We start from the raw sequence: 19,677 nt of genomic DNA on the forward strand, positions 1-19,677 counted from the left end.
AAAAAAAAAAAAAAAAAAAAATAGTCTATCATTAAACTCTAGTAAAAATGTGTTTATCTTAATTTGTGAATTTATTTCAAGAGATAGACTTAATTCACTATGTAATTTGTGAATTTATGATTATATACATTGTTTCTTTACATAGTGGAATATTACATTTGCTTATAAAATTTTGGTTATATAACGAATATTGGTTTTATTTTCCAGTAACAATCTAAGACAAAATTAGGTCAGACAGTGAATTCATTTATTCATTTACTAAATTATTATTGAGTAACTAATAAATACCAGACACTCTTCTAGCTGCTGTGATACAGCGTTGGAAACAAATTCTGCTTTTTGAGTTTACCTTGTAGATGGTATAACAGAAAATAGATAAACAGGTGTGTAATATATCTGATGAGTGATTAGTGCTATAAGTAATCACAAAAGGTGAATGGGATGAGGCTGGACAAGGAGTGCCAGTGTGTGTTGTAGTCAGAGAAGACTCCTCAGAAAAAAATACATTTTGAACAAATTCCTCAGGGAAGTGACTTAGTTATGCATGAGGTAAAGAAATGATCTCACTTTGCCTTCCTTTTACTGGCAGTAAGGGAATAAATGATTCTAATGGTTACATTATAAATTCTGTATGTGTTATATCCTGAAAAAGATTGTTAGACAGTATTATAGAATGTTATACTATTTTAGTTGTTTATAATTTTTTTCTTAGGTTAATTTCTTACACTCTTATAAAGCATAAAAAGAAGACATTAATGGCCACATGAAATTTGTCTTTCATTTGCACTATCACACCACTCTGCATTTTCTAACATTACAATCTGTACTGTTGCTATGGCTGTCTGCGTGTTGCCTCCAAACCCTGAGCTTTCTGAGCACTGAGTACATTGTGCTATAAAAGTAGGATTTAATATGTGTATTTGCTGAAATTGATGCTCTCCTTTGAAATTTTCTGAGATTTTTTTTATGATATAAGAGTTATGAAAAGCATGCAAGTTTTGCTGTTTGAGCAGATCCAAAGGAGCCCCTTGAAAAAAAAATTTTTTTGTTTCACTCTGGAGCTACTGTTTTGGAAAAAGGACAGTAGTGCCTCATTTAATTGAGAGTCCTTGGTGGGCTTCTAATGCCAACATTGTCATTTGCTCAATCTGGTTTCTAAAGCATGTGAGCACCCTTATCAAAAACACACAATAACATTCCAAGCATTGCCCGGAATTGCCAATTATCCTATTCCTGACCAAACCTGAATGAGAATGAATATGATTAACTAAGAGACACACAATAGTTAAAATATTGTAAAGAATAAAAGTATAAAGTATGTACATAAATTATTTGTAATATGCTCTTGAATAAAGCAGTGAAAATCTGTGATATATCTCATTTATGTATGTGTTTAATTACAGTATTTATAGGCATGGATCATTTGGCTGCATTTTTTTAATTCATCACAATTTTACCTTGATTAATATGTGTTTAATTCTCTTAGTTAAGGGATATTACAATGCACAGCAATTCAATATGTATCACTTCAATTGTTCTAAAGCTGTTTAGAAGATATTATTTCATTCAATGATTACTATATAAAATTTTAGAGACATTTTTACTTTACAGTATTTTGAAGTTCTTAAAAAAGTATATTTCCTAATGTACTAGACTTCCTCTTTTATGATCAAATGAAACCTATAAATGATAGGATTCTCTTTCATTTTTTTCTTTCCAAGAAGATCAAAGACAAATGTGAAAATCGGCCATGGTGACTTTTCTTTATTTCTGATTTGCCACTTCTATTTATATTAATTAAATCTACTTTTAAGCTGTCTTAAAAGTTTTGCACAACGAATAAAAATATAGCCTGTAATCCTAATACTTTAGGAGACTGAAATGGGTAGATCACTTGAGCCCAGGAGTTCAAAACCAGCCTGGGCAACATGGCAAAGCTGTCTCTACAAAAAATACAAAAATTTGCTGGGCACCATGGCATGTGCCTGTCTTCCCAGTTACTTGAGAGACTGAGATGGGAGGATCTCCTGAGGGTAGGAGGCTGAAGCTGCAGTGAGCCAAGGTCATGCTATTGCACTCCAGCCTGAGCAACTAGTAAGACCCTGTCTCAAATAAAAGAATATAGATGATTAGTGGCTGACAAGATGGCCAAATAGCAACAGCTCCAGTCTGCAGCTGCCAGCAAGATCAATGCAGAAGGTGAGGGATTTCTGCATTTCCAACTGAGCCTCCACTGGTGGTACCCAGGAAAACAGGGTCTGGAGTGTATCTCCAGCAAACTCCAGCAGACCCACAGCACAGGGGCCTGTTAGAAGGAGAACTAACAGGAATAGCATTGACATCAGCAAAAAGAACGTTCACACAAAAACCCTATCAGAAGGTCACCAACATCAAAAACCAGAGGTAGATAAATCCATGAAGATGAGGAAAAACTGGCAGAAAAAGGCTGACAATTCCAAAAACCAGAACAGCTCTTCTCTTCTAACAGATCACAACTTTTAATCAGTGAGGGAACAAAACTAGATGGATAGTGAGTTTGATGAATTGACTGAAGTAGGCTTCAGAAGGTGGGTAATAACAAACTCTTCTGAGCTAAGGGAGCATGTTCTAACCAATGCAAAAAAACTAAGAAACTTGAAAAAAGTTTAAAATAATTGCAAACTAGAATAACCAGTTTAGAGAAGAATATAAATGACCTGATGGAGCTGAAAAACGCAGCATGAGAACTTCATGAAGCATACACAAGTATCAGTAGTTAAGCTGAACAAGTGGAAGAAAGGGTATCACAGACTGAAGATCAACTTAATGAAATAAAGCATGAAGTCAAGATTAGAGAAAAATGAAAAGGAACAAACAAAGCCTCCAAGAAATATGAGACTTTGTGAAAAGACCAAACATACATTTGATTAGTGTACCTGAAAGTGATAGGTAGAATGGAATCAAGCTGGAAAACACTCTTCAGTGTATTATTCAAGAGAATAGTAATTCAGAATGTTATTCCCAACCTAGCAAGACAGGCCAAGATTCAAATTCAGGAAATACAGAGAACACCACAAAGATACTCTTTCAGAAGAGCAACCCTAAGACATAATCATCAGACTCATCAAGATTGAAATGAAGGAAAAATGTTAAGGGCAACCAGAGAGAAAGGTCAGGTTACCCACAAAAGCAAGCCCATCAGACTAACAGCAGATCTCTCTGCAGAAACCCTACAAACCAGAAGAAAGTGGAAGCTAATATTCAACATTAAGTAAAATAATTTTCAGCCCAGAATTTCATATCCAGCCAAACTAAGCTTCATAAGCAAAGGAGAAATAAAATCCTTTATATACAAGCAAATGCTGAGAGATTTTGTCACCACCAGGCCTGCCTTAAAAGAGCTTCTGAAGGAAGCACTAAATATGGAAAGGAAAAATTGGTACCACTGACTGCAAAAACATGCCAAATCGACACTATAGTGATGCTGTATCTATCAACTAATAGGCAAAATAATCAGCTAGTAGCATAATAACAGGATCAAATTCATACATAACAATATTAACCTTAAATGTAAACAGGCTAAATGTACCAATTAAAAGACACAAACTAGCAAATCAGATAGAGTCAAGACCCATTGGTGTGCTGTATTCAGGAGACTTATCCCATGTGGAGAGACACACATAGGCTCAAAGTGAAGGGATGGAGGAATATGTACCAAGCAAATGGAAAAAAAAAAAAAAAAAAAAAAAAAAAAAAAAAAAAAAGCAGAGGTTACAGTCCTACTCTCTGATAAAACACACTTTAAACCAACAAAGATTAAAAAAGACAAAGGGCATTACATAATGGTAAACGGATCAATGCAACAGGAAGAGCTAACTATATATGCACTCAATACAAGAGCACTCAGATTCATAAAGCAAGGTCTTACAGACCTACAAAGAGACTTAGACTCCCATATGATAATAGTTGGAGACTTTAACATTCCCCCCGTCAATATTAGACAGATCAACAAGACAGAAAATTAACAAGGATATTCAGGACTTGAACTCAGCTCTGGACCAAGCAGACCTAATAGACAACTACAGAACTCTCCATTCTAAATCAACAGAATATATGTTCTTCTCAGCACCACATATCACTTATTCTAAAAATAACCACATAATTGGAAGTAAAACACTCCTCAGCAAATGCAAAATAACATAAATAATAACAGTCTTTCAGACCACAGTGAAATCAAATTAGAATTAGTGATTAAGAAATTCACTCAGAACCACACAACTACATGGAAACTGCTCCTGAATGACTATTGGGTAAATATTGAAATTAAGGCAGAAATAAATAAATTATTTGAAACCAATGAGAACAAAGATACAACATACCAGAATCTCTGGGACACAGCTAAAGCAGTGTTTAGAGGGAAATTTATAGCACTAAATGCCCACAGGAGAAAGCAGGAAAGATCGAAAATTGACACCCTAACATCACAAAAGAACTAGAGAAGCAAGAGGAAACAAATTCAAAGGGTAGCCAAAGACAAGAAATAACTAAGATCAGAGCAGAACTGAAGAAGATAGAGACAAGAAAAATCCTTCAAAAAAAAAATCAATAAATCCAGGGGCTGGTGTTTTGAAAAGATTAACAAAACAGACTGCTAGCCAGACTAATAAAGAAGAAAAAAAGAGAAAAATCAAACTCAATAAAAATTGATAAAGAGAGTATCACCACTGATCCCACAGAAATAGAGACTACCATCAGAGCATACTATAAAAACCTCTATGCAAATAAACTAGAAAACCTAGAAGAAATGGATAAATGCCTGGACACATATACTCTCCCAGGACTAAACCAGGAAGAAGTTCAATCCCTGATGAGACCAATAACAAGTTCTGAAATTGAGACAGTATTCAATAGCCTACCATCCAAAAAAGAGCCCAGGACCAGTCAGATTCACTGCTGAATTCTACCAGAGGCACACAGAGGAGTTGGTACCATTTTTTTCTAAAAATATTCCAAATAATAGAAAACAGGGACTCCTCCCTAACTAATTTTATGAGGCCAGCATCATTCTGATACCAAAACCTGGCAGAGACACAACAAAAAAAGGAAATTTCAGGCCAATATACCTGATGAACACTGATGCAAAAATCCTCAACAAAATACTGGAAGATCGAATCCAACAGCACATCAAGAAGCTTATCCATCACAAACAAGTTGGCTTCATCCTGGGATGCAAGGATGATTGAACATATGCAAATCAATAAACATAATCTATCACATAAATAAGGCCAATGACAAAAACCACATAATTATCTCAATAGATGCAGAAACAGCCTTTGATAAAATTCAGTACTTCTTCATGCTAAAAACTCTCAATAAACTAGATATTGATGGAATTCATCTCAAAATAATAAGAGCTATTTATGAAAAACCCACAGCCAATATCACACTGAATGGGCAAAAGCTGGAAGCATTCTCTTTGAAAATCAGCACAAGACAAAGATGCCCTCTCTCATCACTCCTATTTAACATAGTGTTGGATATTCTGGTCAGGGCAATCAGGCAAGAGAAAAAAATGTAGGGTATTCAAATAGGAAGAGAAGATGTGAAATTGTCTGTTTGCAGATGCCATGATTATATATTTAGAAAACAGAAGGAAATAGTTGTAGACCTATGAAGATAGTGTTTATTCTTGCGGAAAATGTGGCAAAATGACTGTTTAATAATTCTTATATGTGTATACATTCTATTAACAATGTTAAGCAGTAAAGTACTTTAATTACTTTAAAGATAACATGCATATGTCATTAATTTGAAATTCAAAGCTTAAAAATAAGCACCTACAATTAAAGGAGATTAGGTTTTCTGATATTTTACAACAGATGACCAGAAAATATAGCTAAACACCTTTGCCTTCAACAAAAATTTAAATCTTTTTGTTTATTTAATATTGAAAATTTTATATCTTTGACATTAAGAAAACATATTCTAAACTTTATTTAAAATATTCAAATATTTTAATTGATTTTCTTTATTTTTTAAGCAATGTATTCTGATTTGTGCTCAATGCCATACATAGTATTCTAGATTCCTAAAAGTAACATCAATATATTTATACACAATCTTCACAGCCATTGTTTTTTTTTTAAAAAAGATTAGTTTTCTATCCTTTCTTGTTACATTTTGTAGCAACATTTTATTATCTGTTTTTGTAAGTTAGACTAAAAAGTCACAGAATATTTGTCAAGAGAAACAAACAGCCTTGTTAAGAACTGTTATGATGAATAAGCTTGGTAGAAGAATTGCAGTTTATCAGTTTCTTATGACCGATTCCTTTTTAATAGTATGTTTAAGTCTAATTTGTAGCTTCTGTGAAGTAGACAATTGAAGAAGCAAAGGCATGGTTTTGTTTGACACGGGTTGGAATTTGACATTTCTCTAATCTCACATGTTTTATTTGCTTCAAATTCTAGTACTTAATAGAAATTTAATAATTATTCTTTTGTGTTCTTTACCTGCAATAGGCATTCAACTACATTTAAATGAGTGAATGAAAGCATACCTTAATGAAAACTTTTTGTTTTAGAGAAATTGTTGGCATTATATTTAAATATGTGCTTTTGCAGTTACTCTGGCTCTGGGATACATAACTGAAAGGAGAATTTAGTATTAGATATTTGTTTTCTGAAACATCTATTTCTTTAGTGGCTCTGATGCAAATGAAATTCAGTAACATAGCAGAAAATAGCTTAAAGAATAAATCTTTGAAAGGTAAATATTCCTGGGGAAACAAACATCTGATTTACTGTGCCTGTCATTTTTCATGGTGAAAAACCCCCACAATGGCCCATGTCAAATTGCCAACATGATGTCACTGAAAGCAGAGTTGGAAAGAAACAGGCAGAAACAATAACCATGAGCCGATACAAGTGGTCTCCAGAACAACAATGGATCTACCATTGATAATGGGGATATAAGTGTTGTGATATTAATTTCTAAGAGTATAAAGTAGTTTGCATAAAACCCTGAATGAAGTATCTGAAGTTTCAATGGAAAATTACTTTTTTTAAGCATAAATACCTCAGAGATTCAGAATTATAGGCATCCTTTATTCTTATCCATGTCTTTTTTGTATACCCATTACCAGATGTTATCTGTCTGGCTACTTTTCAGGTCTCTTACCCATATTACCTATAAGGCATATACAATTAATGTGGCAATTTGTTATAGCAGTGATAAGAAACTAATGCATACCAATTCAAAGACTTTCTGGAATTTCCCAAGGGGTAATTGATGCCTACAGACAATATTCCTGTTTTTATTTCTCCCAGCCCTCACTATATCAATTTCAGTTGAATCTATTTGGCACCTGTCACTCTATTCCATTATATACAATAGTCTGCTGCTTACTGATGCTGCTTGGCATGTTACTGTGTGCTTTAAACATGAAAACATGTCAAACATGTCCTTGACCTAATACTTCTCTACTTTCCTTATACTCTATTGAGTATTCTCCTTCTCTCTCCTTCTATTGAGAGAGAGAGAATAATCTCCTTCTCCTGTCATTCTATGAGCAAAATCTTACTGTGGAATTCACATTTCTATATTTTTTGTTTAATTAAAACATTTTAAAAACAAATGTAATTGTTTTTTTATAATGAGGCTCTACGAACATGTTTAATATTTTTATGCATTTTTTAAGTTTGGGAAATAATTTCTCTCTGTATGAATGTCCACTCATTATGAATGAGGAATCTGTAAGCTCAAATGTAAAAAAGCCACTGCCAAATAACAATACCAGAACAGTCACAGAGGGCTTTTGATTTTCATGCTTTTGTTCACTAACAACATAATATTGTTGAATTTCAGTTGTAAGCTCAACCTCAACTACTATGAGTTTATTGTTTTGCTTTATTTTCATTTCTCTTAAGAGGTATAGCAAATTTCTAATCAATGGAAGATTTTTATTACTAAAATTCAGGATAACTAAAAATTTACATGATTAATATTATTTAATGATATATTTCTGATACATTTTAAATGCAGTTTTCCAAATAGTGCTGAGAATACAAGTGCATCACTAATTTTTTTTTTTTTTTTTTTGGTAAAGCTAGCCATGAAGATCTAAATATTGTACCTCAGCAGATCATATCTGAGAGTGGCCTGTTTACACCAACTAGTATGACAATTTTATAGTTGTCAGAAATGTAGGGCTACTTGGAGACTATTAGAGTATTTTTGTTTGTTTTTCTACTTTTAGGAGTATTTCTTGAATTCCTGCTCTTATAAATTGTATTTATTCAATACAATATCTAAGTTAAGCAACATGGGTTTTTAAGGGTTTCATTTTTCTCTCTTACATTACCTGAAATTTCATGATTTTAACAGCAACTTATTATTTTTTATAATTATTTTTACTTTCTCATCCCACAAATTCTTTATGCATAGCAGTTTGAGGGAGACAGTGGAAGAGGGAGGAAGAAAAATTTGGAAATTTTGATATTTTCTTCACCAACTATGCACACAAATATGAAAATGAAATTAAGTTTCAAACCTATTTTAATTTCTAAAATAGTAAAATTGTATTGATTCCTTTTATTTTCATATATATTTTCAATACTTAGCACAGTGACTAAGTACAGATTCTAAAGACAGACTAGCTAACAATGAGCCATGACTCCACCATTTTTTTTTTTTTTTTTTTTGCTGCTTCATCAAGTAGGCCAACCCCTCTTTGCCTAGGTTTGCATATCTGTAAAATGAAGATAAAAATAATACACAAATGACATGTCAATGTTGAAACTATTAAATTTTTAATGTATTTAAGCTTCTTGGAACTGTATCTAGCACCATAGTAAAATACTTCATAACTGTAAGCTACTTTTCGAAAAAATATGAAGTTAAAAATTAAGTGAAATAATTATACATGCCAACTCACAATACTTGGAAAGTTCTGGAACATAGCAGCATAAACGACGAATTAAGCATCCAACAACTCTTATTTAATTTTATTGTTCATTACCCATATTGTCCCTAGAATATATACATTTATCATTTATTGGAATTAATCTTATAACAGCAGACAAATTCAAAACAACAAACTGAACATTGTATTCCATAAATTGGCATTACAAGAAAGAAAAGAAACAGGAAGGAAAAAGGAAAATAGAAGAAATCTGCAAATGTATAAATACTAAGGCAAACAAGTAACTCATAATAACTACTTTAATTCCATCTGATAATGATAGCATGGAATGTTTTCAGTTTTTATATTGAACTCTCACATCATAATTTTATAATATTCACATGATGTTTGTAAATCAAAAATTGTATCTTTATAATCTGCGTGAATAAAAATTGTGCTCTTTTTAGCCAAGAAACCCCATACTATTTCTATATAAATTTGGAAGAAAACATAGGTAATATTTAACCATTAGAAAAATAGTACTTAACTATCTTTAATGTCAAGTTACTTTAACAAGTCTAGATAATCCATTACACATTTGTATTTTGTTTATATAAAATGTAAATAAAATAAAAATAACTACAGTAAATCTTACTAACTAGCATCCATTTAATAAATTCACCAGAATAATTGCCATACCACACTTTCCTCTGAAAACATACAGACCAAAGCCCTTCACATATTGACAACTCACTTTTATCATTTCTATAAAAACAAAATTAAACAAGAGTCCAATTGGAGATAGATAAGGCAAGTAGTTTTAAGAACAATATCATCAATAACAAATTAGTTCATTAGCTATGAACAAAGTCAAAATTGGGATATGTGTAATATTTAGGAGGCTAACATTACATTCTTATTGCTAATGAAGGAAATTGAAACTGAAAATTGTAAATAAGAAATTAAGTAGTACAGACGATTACAATCAGAAAAAAGAAAATATTGAGCCCTATATTGAATGATTCTCAAATTGCTTTTTATATTTATGTTCAAATAAAATATTGCATATTTATGTGACATTTTATAATTCTAACCTTGATAAAAGGTTTTGATTAACCAAGCAAGAATTATTCCCAATGATTTTGTATAAAGGGATTTCTGTTAAATCTAAAACATGAAGGAAAATTCTACAGCTGATTATTACATAAATAATATGAGTATTTTTTTTTTCTATACAACGGTACAGTATAATTTTAGGATCAGGAAGTAGCAGTACATTTTAGATATTAAAATGTAAAAGAACTAAAGTCATGTATTAATGACCTCACTTTTTACACATGTATTAATGCTGAATTTTGTTTATTGTGTTACATAGAAGATAAAATAGCTATCTTCTGAGATATTCCATAACATTCCTTTTCATAAATAATTTGTCTAGGGTTTTTAAAGTCACTCTTTTTATTTACGTTTAGTTTCAGCTTCTTGCTCCCCAGGTTATACCCTTGTTTCCCGTCTTCTTTCTCACTTGGTTGGTATTTATCTTTGGTTATCCTTCTAATAGTTAGTAGACAAAGATTGTAATTTTAGATAGTACAACCAACAATGACTACGTCCAGAAAAAAAAAGAAGGCAATGTAACTTATCTTTGTCTATTTTGTAAGTGTTAGGTAACCAAACATTGCACCTCAACCCTCTCTCTCCACAAACATCTCTACACATTTACTTATCCAAAAATGTGTCAACAGATTACTTCAAATTTATCATTTTCCAGAGAATGACAATGATTTGATTTATTATATCAGAAACTATTGATATATATATAATAAAGTATAATAACGATAATATAGTATGTAAGTATAATTAAGTATATATAATACATACTTAATATAATTAAATATAATTAAGTATATATAATATATACTTAATATAATTAAGTAAATAAGTATATATAGTTATAATAACTATAGTATATAAACTATAATAAATGTATTATTGTAATGGAGATATAAACATTTGTTGATCTATGGATCTAAGGAAATATGCTGGTTGTTATCAAGAAAAGTAACTGAATATTTTGTGTGTAGACTGCCAACAATATCTATTAAAACAGAGGGTAACTGCCTTAGCAACCTGTTATTAAAATTCTTAAATGATTTGATGAAACCAAAGGTCAAGTAATATTGAAGTGATGCAGGTTCTATATAGAATAATCTCAGCTAATCAAAAGGGAGAAATCTAAAGAGAATGTAAAAGAGACCAGAAAATAATCTAAACAAGTATTTAGCATTGCAGGGAAGGATAGATGATGAAACAAAATAATATTTGACAGGAAGTTCTATTGTGTAATCAGGTAATGCATATTCAGAAGTACTGCTTAGTAGATAACATCAGAAAAGGATGGATGTTTGGACAGTTTTCAAAACTCCTCTGATTTAAATAGGGAGCAAGTCAGCATGCATTAGCAAACAGTTCCAGATAAACAAGGGATCTTGAAGTTGCTATTTCAAATCTGGAAACAGGCAAAGGAGAGCACGGAAGAAACTTAATTTTTGACTGCTGGTAATGAAAAGACAAGTAACCTTATTGATTTATAATAAAGATAAAAGTTAAGGAATAAGCAATTTCGATATGACATTGAGCAAATTGAGATCTTTAAGTGATCTCTAATAAGGGACACAACAGATTGAAGAATCTGGATTAGAAATGAATCTGAAACTTGGGGTTATATGACCGTAACTAGACAATAAATGACTTATAGAAAAGAAGAAAATCCCTGATAGTCCAGAAGATAGTGCCTGAAATGGTGAGAGAATATGATAAGTATAGGCTAGAGAAGAAAAGCTCAGAAAATTTTCAGTCTTAAAAAGGTTTATTGGTTTAATTCTGGATAATTTATTTGGAAACACTGAAAAAATGATGGCAATATAAAGGGTTATATATACACAAATAAACACACACACATAAACATACACACACATAAACATACATGCATTTGTTTCTCCAAGTGTAATTTATCTTTAAATGTACATTTGGCTTCTTTGGATAGTAGTGTTTATAAACAGATTTTGGAGAAACATCATTTCTTTTTTACAATATTGTACTGTGTAATAGTTTATGATACATAGGAGTTTTTCCTTCAGAGAAAATTGAACATTTACAAAAGATGCTTGAATCGATTTTTGACAAACCTCAATTATATAATCCATTCATAGCACATGAATTCCACCCCATAATAGAGTATGATGTAATTGCAAGATTTGTCATCTCCTTCAGACAAATATCAATTTGAATAATTAAGTCAATTATTAGAAATATATTTAATGATTATATATTTACTTATATATATTTATATATTCAGTATATAATAAGTATATTATATACATTAGTATATATTTACATATTTACTTAATAAATGATTCAATATATTCATAAAGTAAATGTTCACTCTTAAACATTGGTACTTAAACAAAATTAAAATTTTTCATATGTTTTGGAAACAATCTCTTTTATATTCATGTTTTATTAGTTAATTTAAATATCCTATTATAAAACTATACTAAACACTGGAAAATTTGCACATAGAACTATTCATGTTTATCTCAAAACATTAAAAAATGAAAATGCAACTTGATATAAAACATAAAATAAAATTAATATACTACAGTACAAAAATTATAATACAAAAATAATATAGCTATTTTAAAATAAACTATGAAAACACCATTTATTTTTCTCCTTATATCAAGTGTCAATATAGATACTGGGAATTGAAGATATACAATTCTGAATTTTCTGACATTCTAAGAATAGTGAAGACCGAAGGGCTCTTAGACATCAATAATCTTTAAGTACAAACACTACCACTCTGGCCACAAAAGAGCAAATCAGAGAAAATTGCAGGGCTGTTGTTTACAGGCACAGCAATGGCCTAGGTGCTGCCACAGAAGAGTTCTGCTTAATAGCACTGGACTATCTTGGTTCCTGACTGGAACACACTCAGATGCTTCTTCATATGTGAGGTGATCACAGAGAATGGGACACAACTGAAGGAAGGAGCCCAAAGCTGGCAGATACACAAGCAAGAGATGCTGAGTAGCAGCCATGCCAAAGAGAAATCAGCACAGAACCCGACAGAGATGGAGAGAGAGAGATTTAATCTATCAGAAGGAGCAGTTATGGTTAAAAGCAGACGGGACTTCTGAGTCACTCTAACAGCAGAAGCAAGGTTGCTGGAGCTGGAAGCAATCTGCTCTGCCTGCTGAGGAAACAAGAGGATGGCCAGATCACACAGTGGCCCCTGAAGATACTGCTGCAATTTGAGAGAGCTGCTTTGTATCCAAACAATCTTCCTGACTTCAAGTTTCAACGTGAGGTGGTCAAAGCCATGTTCTATTTTCGGTTGTACTCTGATAATAAATCCCTATCAACTCAAACAACTTTTATGTGAGTCTGCTTCTTGCAGCCTAAAGAGTAATACATCAATATTTAATTATATTTGTGATCTATACCTTTTCTCATATGACACAGTAAAAATTATAACTGAAAAACTGTAAACACTAAAGCTGTTAAAATAGAAATTGCAAAATTCAAATTAGGAAGGAACATATTTTTACCAACTTAGGGACTAATCTCATTTCTAAATTTATACACTGTACTTAATTCAAAACGTCTGGTAAGCAGAGCAAACAACAGACATCTGATGAGGTAAGAAAGTATATAGAATCCTTATTATCTCATAAAAAACAATATTGGCTTTTCAAAAGAGGCACCGGTTTTGCTTATGGTAACTTTTCAGGTGCAAAGTGATGTTATGCAAACAGCATTAAATCAAAGTTATAAGTGATGTCTTTAACAGAAGGTTTATAGTAAATCCAGAAGTTCTCTAAAACAACCCTTTCCTGTGATCATCCATGATAAAAGACAAGGAAACTGTATGAAAACCACATTGTCTGTTTTCAATTCTCCCTGTAGTTTGGCCTCCCATTCTATTGTGTTTAAAAGGTATTTTGGAACACATATATTTTTCCATATTTAAATGTTGAGCAGTGCTATGCTTTATATTGCTATACCTTCATTTCCTAGTTTTAAGTTACTTAATAAAATTTGCCTAGCCTCCTGACTCGTGCTTTTCTTCATCTGCCTAAACTTGACTTTCCTATTCCAGTATATTTTCTCTCAGACATTTCATTTCCCTTGTTTTAATATATAGATCTAGCTCCCTCCAAAAGTCATTGTCAAAAAGAAACAATACTTCAAACTGTGCAATTTAAGATGTCTAATATATCAAAAATAAAATAACACAACTAAAAGGATGATATAAAAATAAATCGACTAAGATATTAAGGACAATGCAAACATTCTGACAAATGATACAAATTATCCGTTACTGATGACTAGCTGGATTTCTTTACTAAAAGTCTAATGCATATTTTCAAAACTGTCATATAAAGATTCTATTTAAATTATACAAAGTCTCTTTAAGGACAGGTAATGATAATTCTTTGATTTTTAGTGTAGCCATAGGAGGTTATGGCTAAGAGACTGTTATAAGTCTAAGAGACTATTACAATTAGAAAATATCCCTTTTTCTTATTTTAACTATATGTTTCCAATCCTCTTACCCAATTTAGGTGTTAATATCTGATTTCTAATGCAGTCTTTATGAAGTTTGATGTACTGGGTGTGGGGTGGTGTGATGGTGGATTTTAGGTATCAGCATAACTGGGTTAAGGGATACCTACATTCTTGGCAAATAATTATTACTGGGTATGTCTGTGATGTTTTTAAAAAATATATATTTTTGCTGGACAAGCACTCCTAAAGAGTAGTCAGTCTGAAAGAGATGGCAGAAAGGGAGGTCTAGATATAACACTTTTAGGATAGTTTTGGGGGAAAGCTAAAAGATGGGAGAAGGAATTGGAACACCGAATAACATTTACTTTTTATGGTGGCAAAATGGAAAGGAGAAATGCTTAAGAATGTCCTTAATCATGGGCAGGAATAGAGAGCAGTTAAAAGCATTAACTTAATGTAAACAACAGGGGTGAAAGGAGAGTTGCTTGATTTGAAACCTCTAGGAGATTAGGGAGTAAACTGACTCTTAAAATAACTCACCTACAACATAGATTATTGCCAACTTCAGAGCTGTTGATGCTTTATTTATAACTTCAGATCAGAATATGTCTAGTTGGTTTGGTAAGCAGCAGCCCTTATACCTAGAAGAATATAAATATACATTTCAATAATGTCTTATTTAATATAACATTATGGGCTGAGCAGTAAAGAATTTTATAACATGCTGTAGTTAAAGGTTTTTAAATTTTTATTTTTTTATACTGCTTATGATAATATAATTTAATTGCTACCTTCCTCACATGTAAAGCTGTTTTACTGAGTTTAAAAATGAAAGCAATTACTTAAAGTTGAAATAGAAACAGAATATATAAAACATATCCTATACATAAAACATCCACATTAAAAATTTAGTATTTTTTCTTTAGAATTAAAATTATAATTTTTTAGCAGGTTGTGGTTTTATTTTCTTCATACTTTTGATATTCCCATAATTTATCTTTTCTGGTGTTTCTGGTTTTTTTCTTGTCTGGGAAACATTTGTTGACAAATGCATTTGCTGTATACAGCACTGCCTCTTTATCCTTAAGGAAGATGTTCCATGAATCCCTTGGGATTCCTGAAACCACAAATAGTAATGAACCTTAAACACCATGGTTTTTCCTATGCATACATAGTTATGATAAAGTTTCATTTATAAATTAGACACGGTAAGAGATTAACAGCAATAAATAAAAATAAAAGAGATCAACCAAACTTTCACAAAAATTGTGCAAATATGTTATCTTTCTCTTTTTCTCTCAAATATCTTATTGTGCTATGCTCATGTATTTTCACACTGTGGTTGACCACAGGTTTCACACTGTGGTTGACCACAGGTAACTGAAACTTTGGAAACTGAAACAATGAATAAGGGGGACTACTGTATATTACCTTATACACAGGGGATCTTACAATAGCCTGAAGGTATTGCCTAATCAAGTTTCTAGACAAATGGCTTTCCATCCATTCAAGCCCAAGGCCATGAAGATGCAATAAAAATAAGACAGACTGCAGCCAGTCTCCCTTATTCAGAAATAGTTTCTCTCACTCTGACTTAGACTTTCCTTCTAACAGACCTCAAGTTCACCGAGGCTATGCAAAAGTCTTCCGTCCTGACCTGCTCTATGCTCCAACTCTTTGATTCTTTTGCATGATCTTTGTTATTACACAAAGTGACCAAGCAATTGGACATACACAATTATTAAGATCTTCTTGGTACTGATTTTGGCACCAGTTTAGCAGATAGTGAGAATAGATCTCTTCTACCACAACTTTGCTACCATGCTGTGATAAAATCAAGTCTCAGACAGGAGGCCACTATAAATACTGTTGTTTCTTAAACATCATTTAGCAGCAACAAAAAATAGCTTTTCTGTGTGATTTCAGTGCCTTTCCAGATCTCTCCTTTTTTTAGGATCAAGTTCTCTGACCCAAACTGAAAGCTAACAATATTCCAGTGGGAGCATTCACCATATTAAACATTATTATCTATGAAATATTGTAACCATACATTCAGCATCAGGCAAACAAAATTCCCCAAACAGGTCAGCTATCATGCGCTATTTAAGGAAAGATAAAAATAAAAATTTTACTAGATTTTCGAGGCTTGTTCATGAAAATGTGAAAGCTTTCTCTTCCTAGAATATTTTAGTCAACCTATTTATTTGGATGCCAGTAATTTTGCCAATGAAAGCACATTTCTAACAGCTGTAATGAAACCTCTGGCGGTGGTCAAGATATCTCTGAAGTGTAGATTTTTAGCTGACTTTTTCAATGTATGCATTGATGTTTCCGATAAATCTTCACCTCTAACAGAGAAGACAAGAACTTACACATGTTCATCTTTATGGCAAGCGCACACTGGACCACTTCCTAGTAAATTACCAATTATTTAGTAGTTTTCCAGACTTTAAAATCTCTCTCTCTAGAACTTAGCTTCCTGCATATTTCCCTCAACATTGATATGTATGGCTTACTAACACATGCTATTCTGCTTAGGAACCCCTGCCTGATTTGGAAGGAAGGACAAGATGGAAAGAAATTGTGGTTGAGATAGCTGGTAATCATTAGATTTGTTTATCCTCTCGTTTCTGGGAATATGGACAAACTTTCCAGCTCCCATTGCAGTTAAGTTATAGCCATGCCACTAGCCAAGGAGCTGTGAGTGGAAATTGCGTTGTGAAATTTATAAGCGTTTTTTTATCCTTTTTCTGATAGCTACTCTTTCTGATATCCTTCAAAAATTACTCAGACAAAAACAAGTTTCTATTATATATGTTCATCAGTCTTAATCTCTACCTTTATTTCACCAATTGCTTTTGTTCTACATTAAAAAAAAAAAAAAACTGGTTCATTTTCTTCTCCATTGTGCTGAAGTAAAAACAATTTCAACTGGAACCGGCTTTTGCTTAAAATAACTTCATAATGACAATTTGCTGACTCTCTGATATAAAAACTATTACATGCTACCTCAGGAGTTAGAAAATGAGTATGCTACAGAATCTACAAATTTCATCAGCTAACTTCTCCAGTACTCCAGTTACCACGCTTTTCCTAAGGCAAATTTACATCTCCGTAATACTTATAATAAGACATTTTAATTTAATATCATAGGATTTATGGACACACACACACATAGATGTAAATTTATAAAAACTATATAGTCTCAGTTTTTTTCAATACTTCTACAAGGCAGTAGGTAAGTCAGGGAAATCTATAGAAACTAAAAATAACTAAAGCAAATTTTTTTGCAGCAAATATTCACAGGATATCTATGTGTGCAGTAATCTGAAATAGTTTTTTTGTTTAAGGTTTTGCTAAGTCTTACCCTAAAGTTATGAAGACAAAAAATGTGCTACCAAGTGTGTACAGTGTTAGTCATGTACTTGTTTAGTTTTAAAAATTTCCAGACACTTGAGTGTTGAGTGCTAGTCACAATAGAAATAGATTGTGTGGGCCAATGATTGATCTTAGAAACAAATTCTTGAGGTGAACCAAGATAGAAGTACAACCTGATTTTATTGATAACTCTTATTTTTCATATTATTCTAGTGTTGGATTGTAATTTTAATGCTTTCTTACAGTATGCATTTATTTATCAGTTTTACTGGTTTTCTAGCTTTCCCAGAGCTACTTTACTTTTTCTTTCTTTTGCTTATTTTTATTTTTATAATTTCTTTTATTATACTTTAAATTATTGGGTACATGTGCAGATTGTGCAGTATTATTACATAGGTATACACATGCCATGGTGGTTTGCTGCCTCCATCCCCTCGTCATCTACATTAGGTATTTCTCCTAATGTTATCCCTCCCCAATCCCCCCCACCCCCTGCTATCCCTCCCCTAGCTCTCTCACCCCTCAACAGGCCCTGGTATGTAATGTTCCCCTCCCTGTGTCCATATGTTCCCATTGTTCAACACCCACTTATGAGTGAGAACATGCTGTGTTTGGTTTTCTGTTCTTGTGTCAGTTTGCTGGGAATGATGACTTCCAACTTCATCCATGTCCCTGCAAAGAACATGAACTCATCCTTTTATATGGCTATATAGTATTCCATGGTGTATATGTGCCACATTTTCTTTATCCAGTCTATCATTGATGGGCATTTGCGTTGGTTCCATGTCTTTGCTATTGTAAACAGTGCCTCAGTGAACATACATGTGCATGTGTCTTTAAAACAGAATGATTTATAATCCTTTAGGTATATACCCAATAATGGGATTGCTGGGTCAAATGGTATTTCTATTTCTAGATCCTTGAGGAATTGCCACACTGTTTTCCATAATGGTTGAACTAATTTACAGTCCCACCAACAGTGTAAAAGCATTCCTATTTCTCCACATCCTCTTTAGCATCTGTCGTCTCCAGATTTTTTAATGATAGCCATTCTAACTGATGTGAGATGATATATCATTGTAGTTTTGATTTGCATTTCTAATGACCAGTGATGATGAACATTTTTTCATTGTTTCTTGACCACATAAATGTCTCTTTTGAAAAGTATCTGTTCATATCTTTTACCTACTTTTTGATGGGTTTTTTTCTTGTAAATTTATTTAAGTTCTTTGTAGATTCTGGATATTAGCCTCTTGTCAGATGGGTGGATTGCAAAAATTTTTTCCTATTCTGTTGGTTGCCGGTTCACTCTAATGATTTTTTTGTTTGTTTGTTTGTTTGTTTGTTTTTGCTGTGCAAAAGCTCTTGAGTTTAATTAGATCCCATTTGTCTGTTTTCGCTTTTGTTGCCATTGCTCTTGGTATTTTGGTCATGAAGTCCTTGCCCATGCCTGTGTCCTGAATGATACTGCCTATGTTTTCTTATAGGGTTTTTATGGTGTTAGGTCTTATGTTTAAATCTTTAATCCATCTGGAGTTAATTTTTATATAAGGTGTAAGGAAGAGATCCAGTTTTATGTTTCTGCATATAGCTAGCCAGTTCTCCCAACACCATTTATTAAATAGGGAATCCTTTCCCCATTGCTTGTTTTTGTCAGGTTTGTCAAAGATCAGATGGTTGTAGATGTGTGGTGCTACTTCTGAGGCCTCTGCTCTGTTCTATAGGTCAATATCTCTGTTTTGGTACCTGTACCATAAAGCCTTGTAGTATAGTTTGAAGTCAGGTAGCATGATGCCTCCAGCTTTTTTTTCTATCTTTCTTTCTTTCTTTTTTTTTTTTTTGCT

The sequence above is a fragment of the Cebus imitator genome, unplaced genomic scaffold, assembly GCF_001604975.1.
Source record: "Cebus imitator isolate Cc_AM_T3 unplaced genomic scaffold, Cebus_imitator-1.0 Scaffold184, whole genome shotgun sequence".
NCBI lineage: Eukaryota > Metazoa > Chordata > Mammalia > Primates > Cebidae > Cebus > Cebus imitator.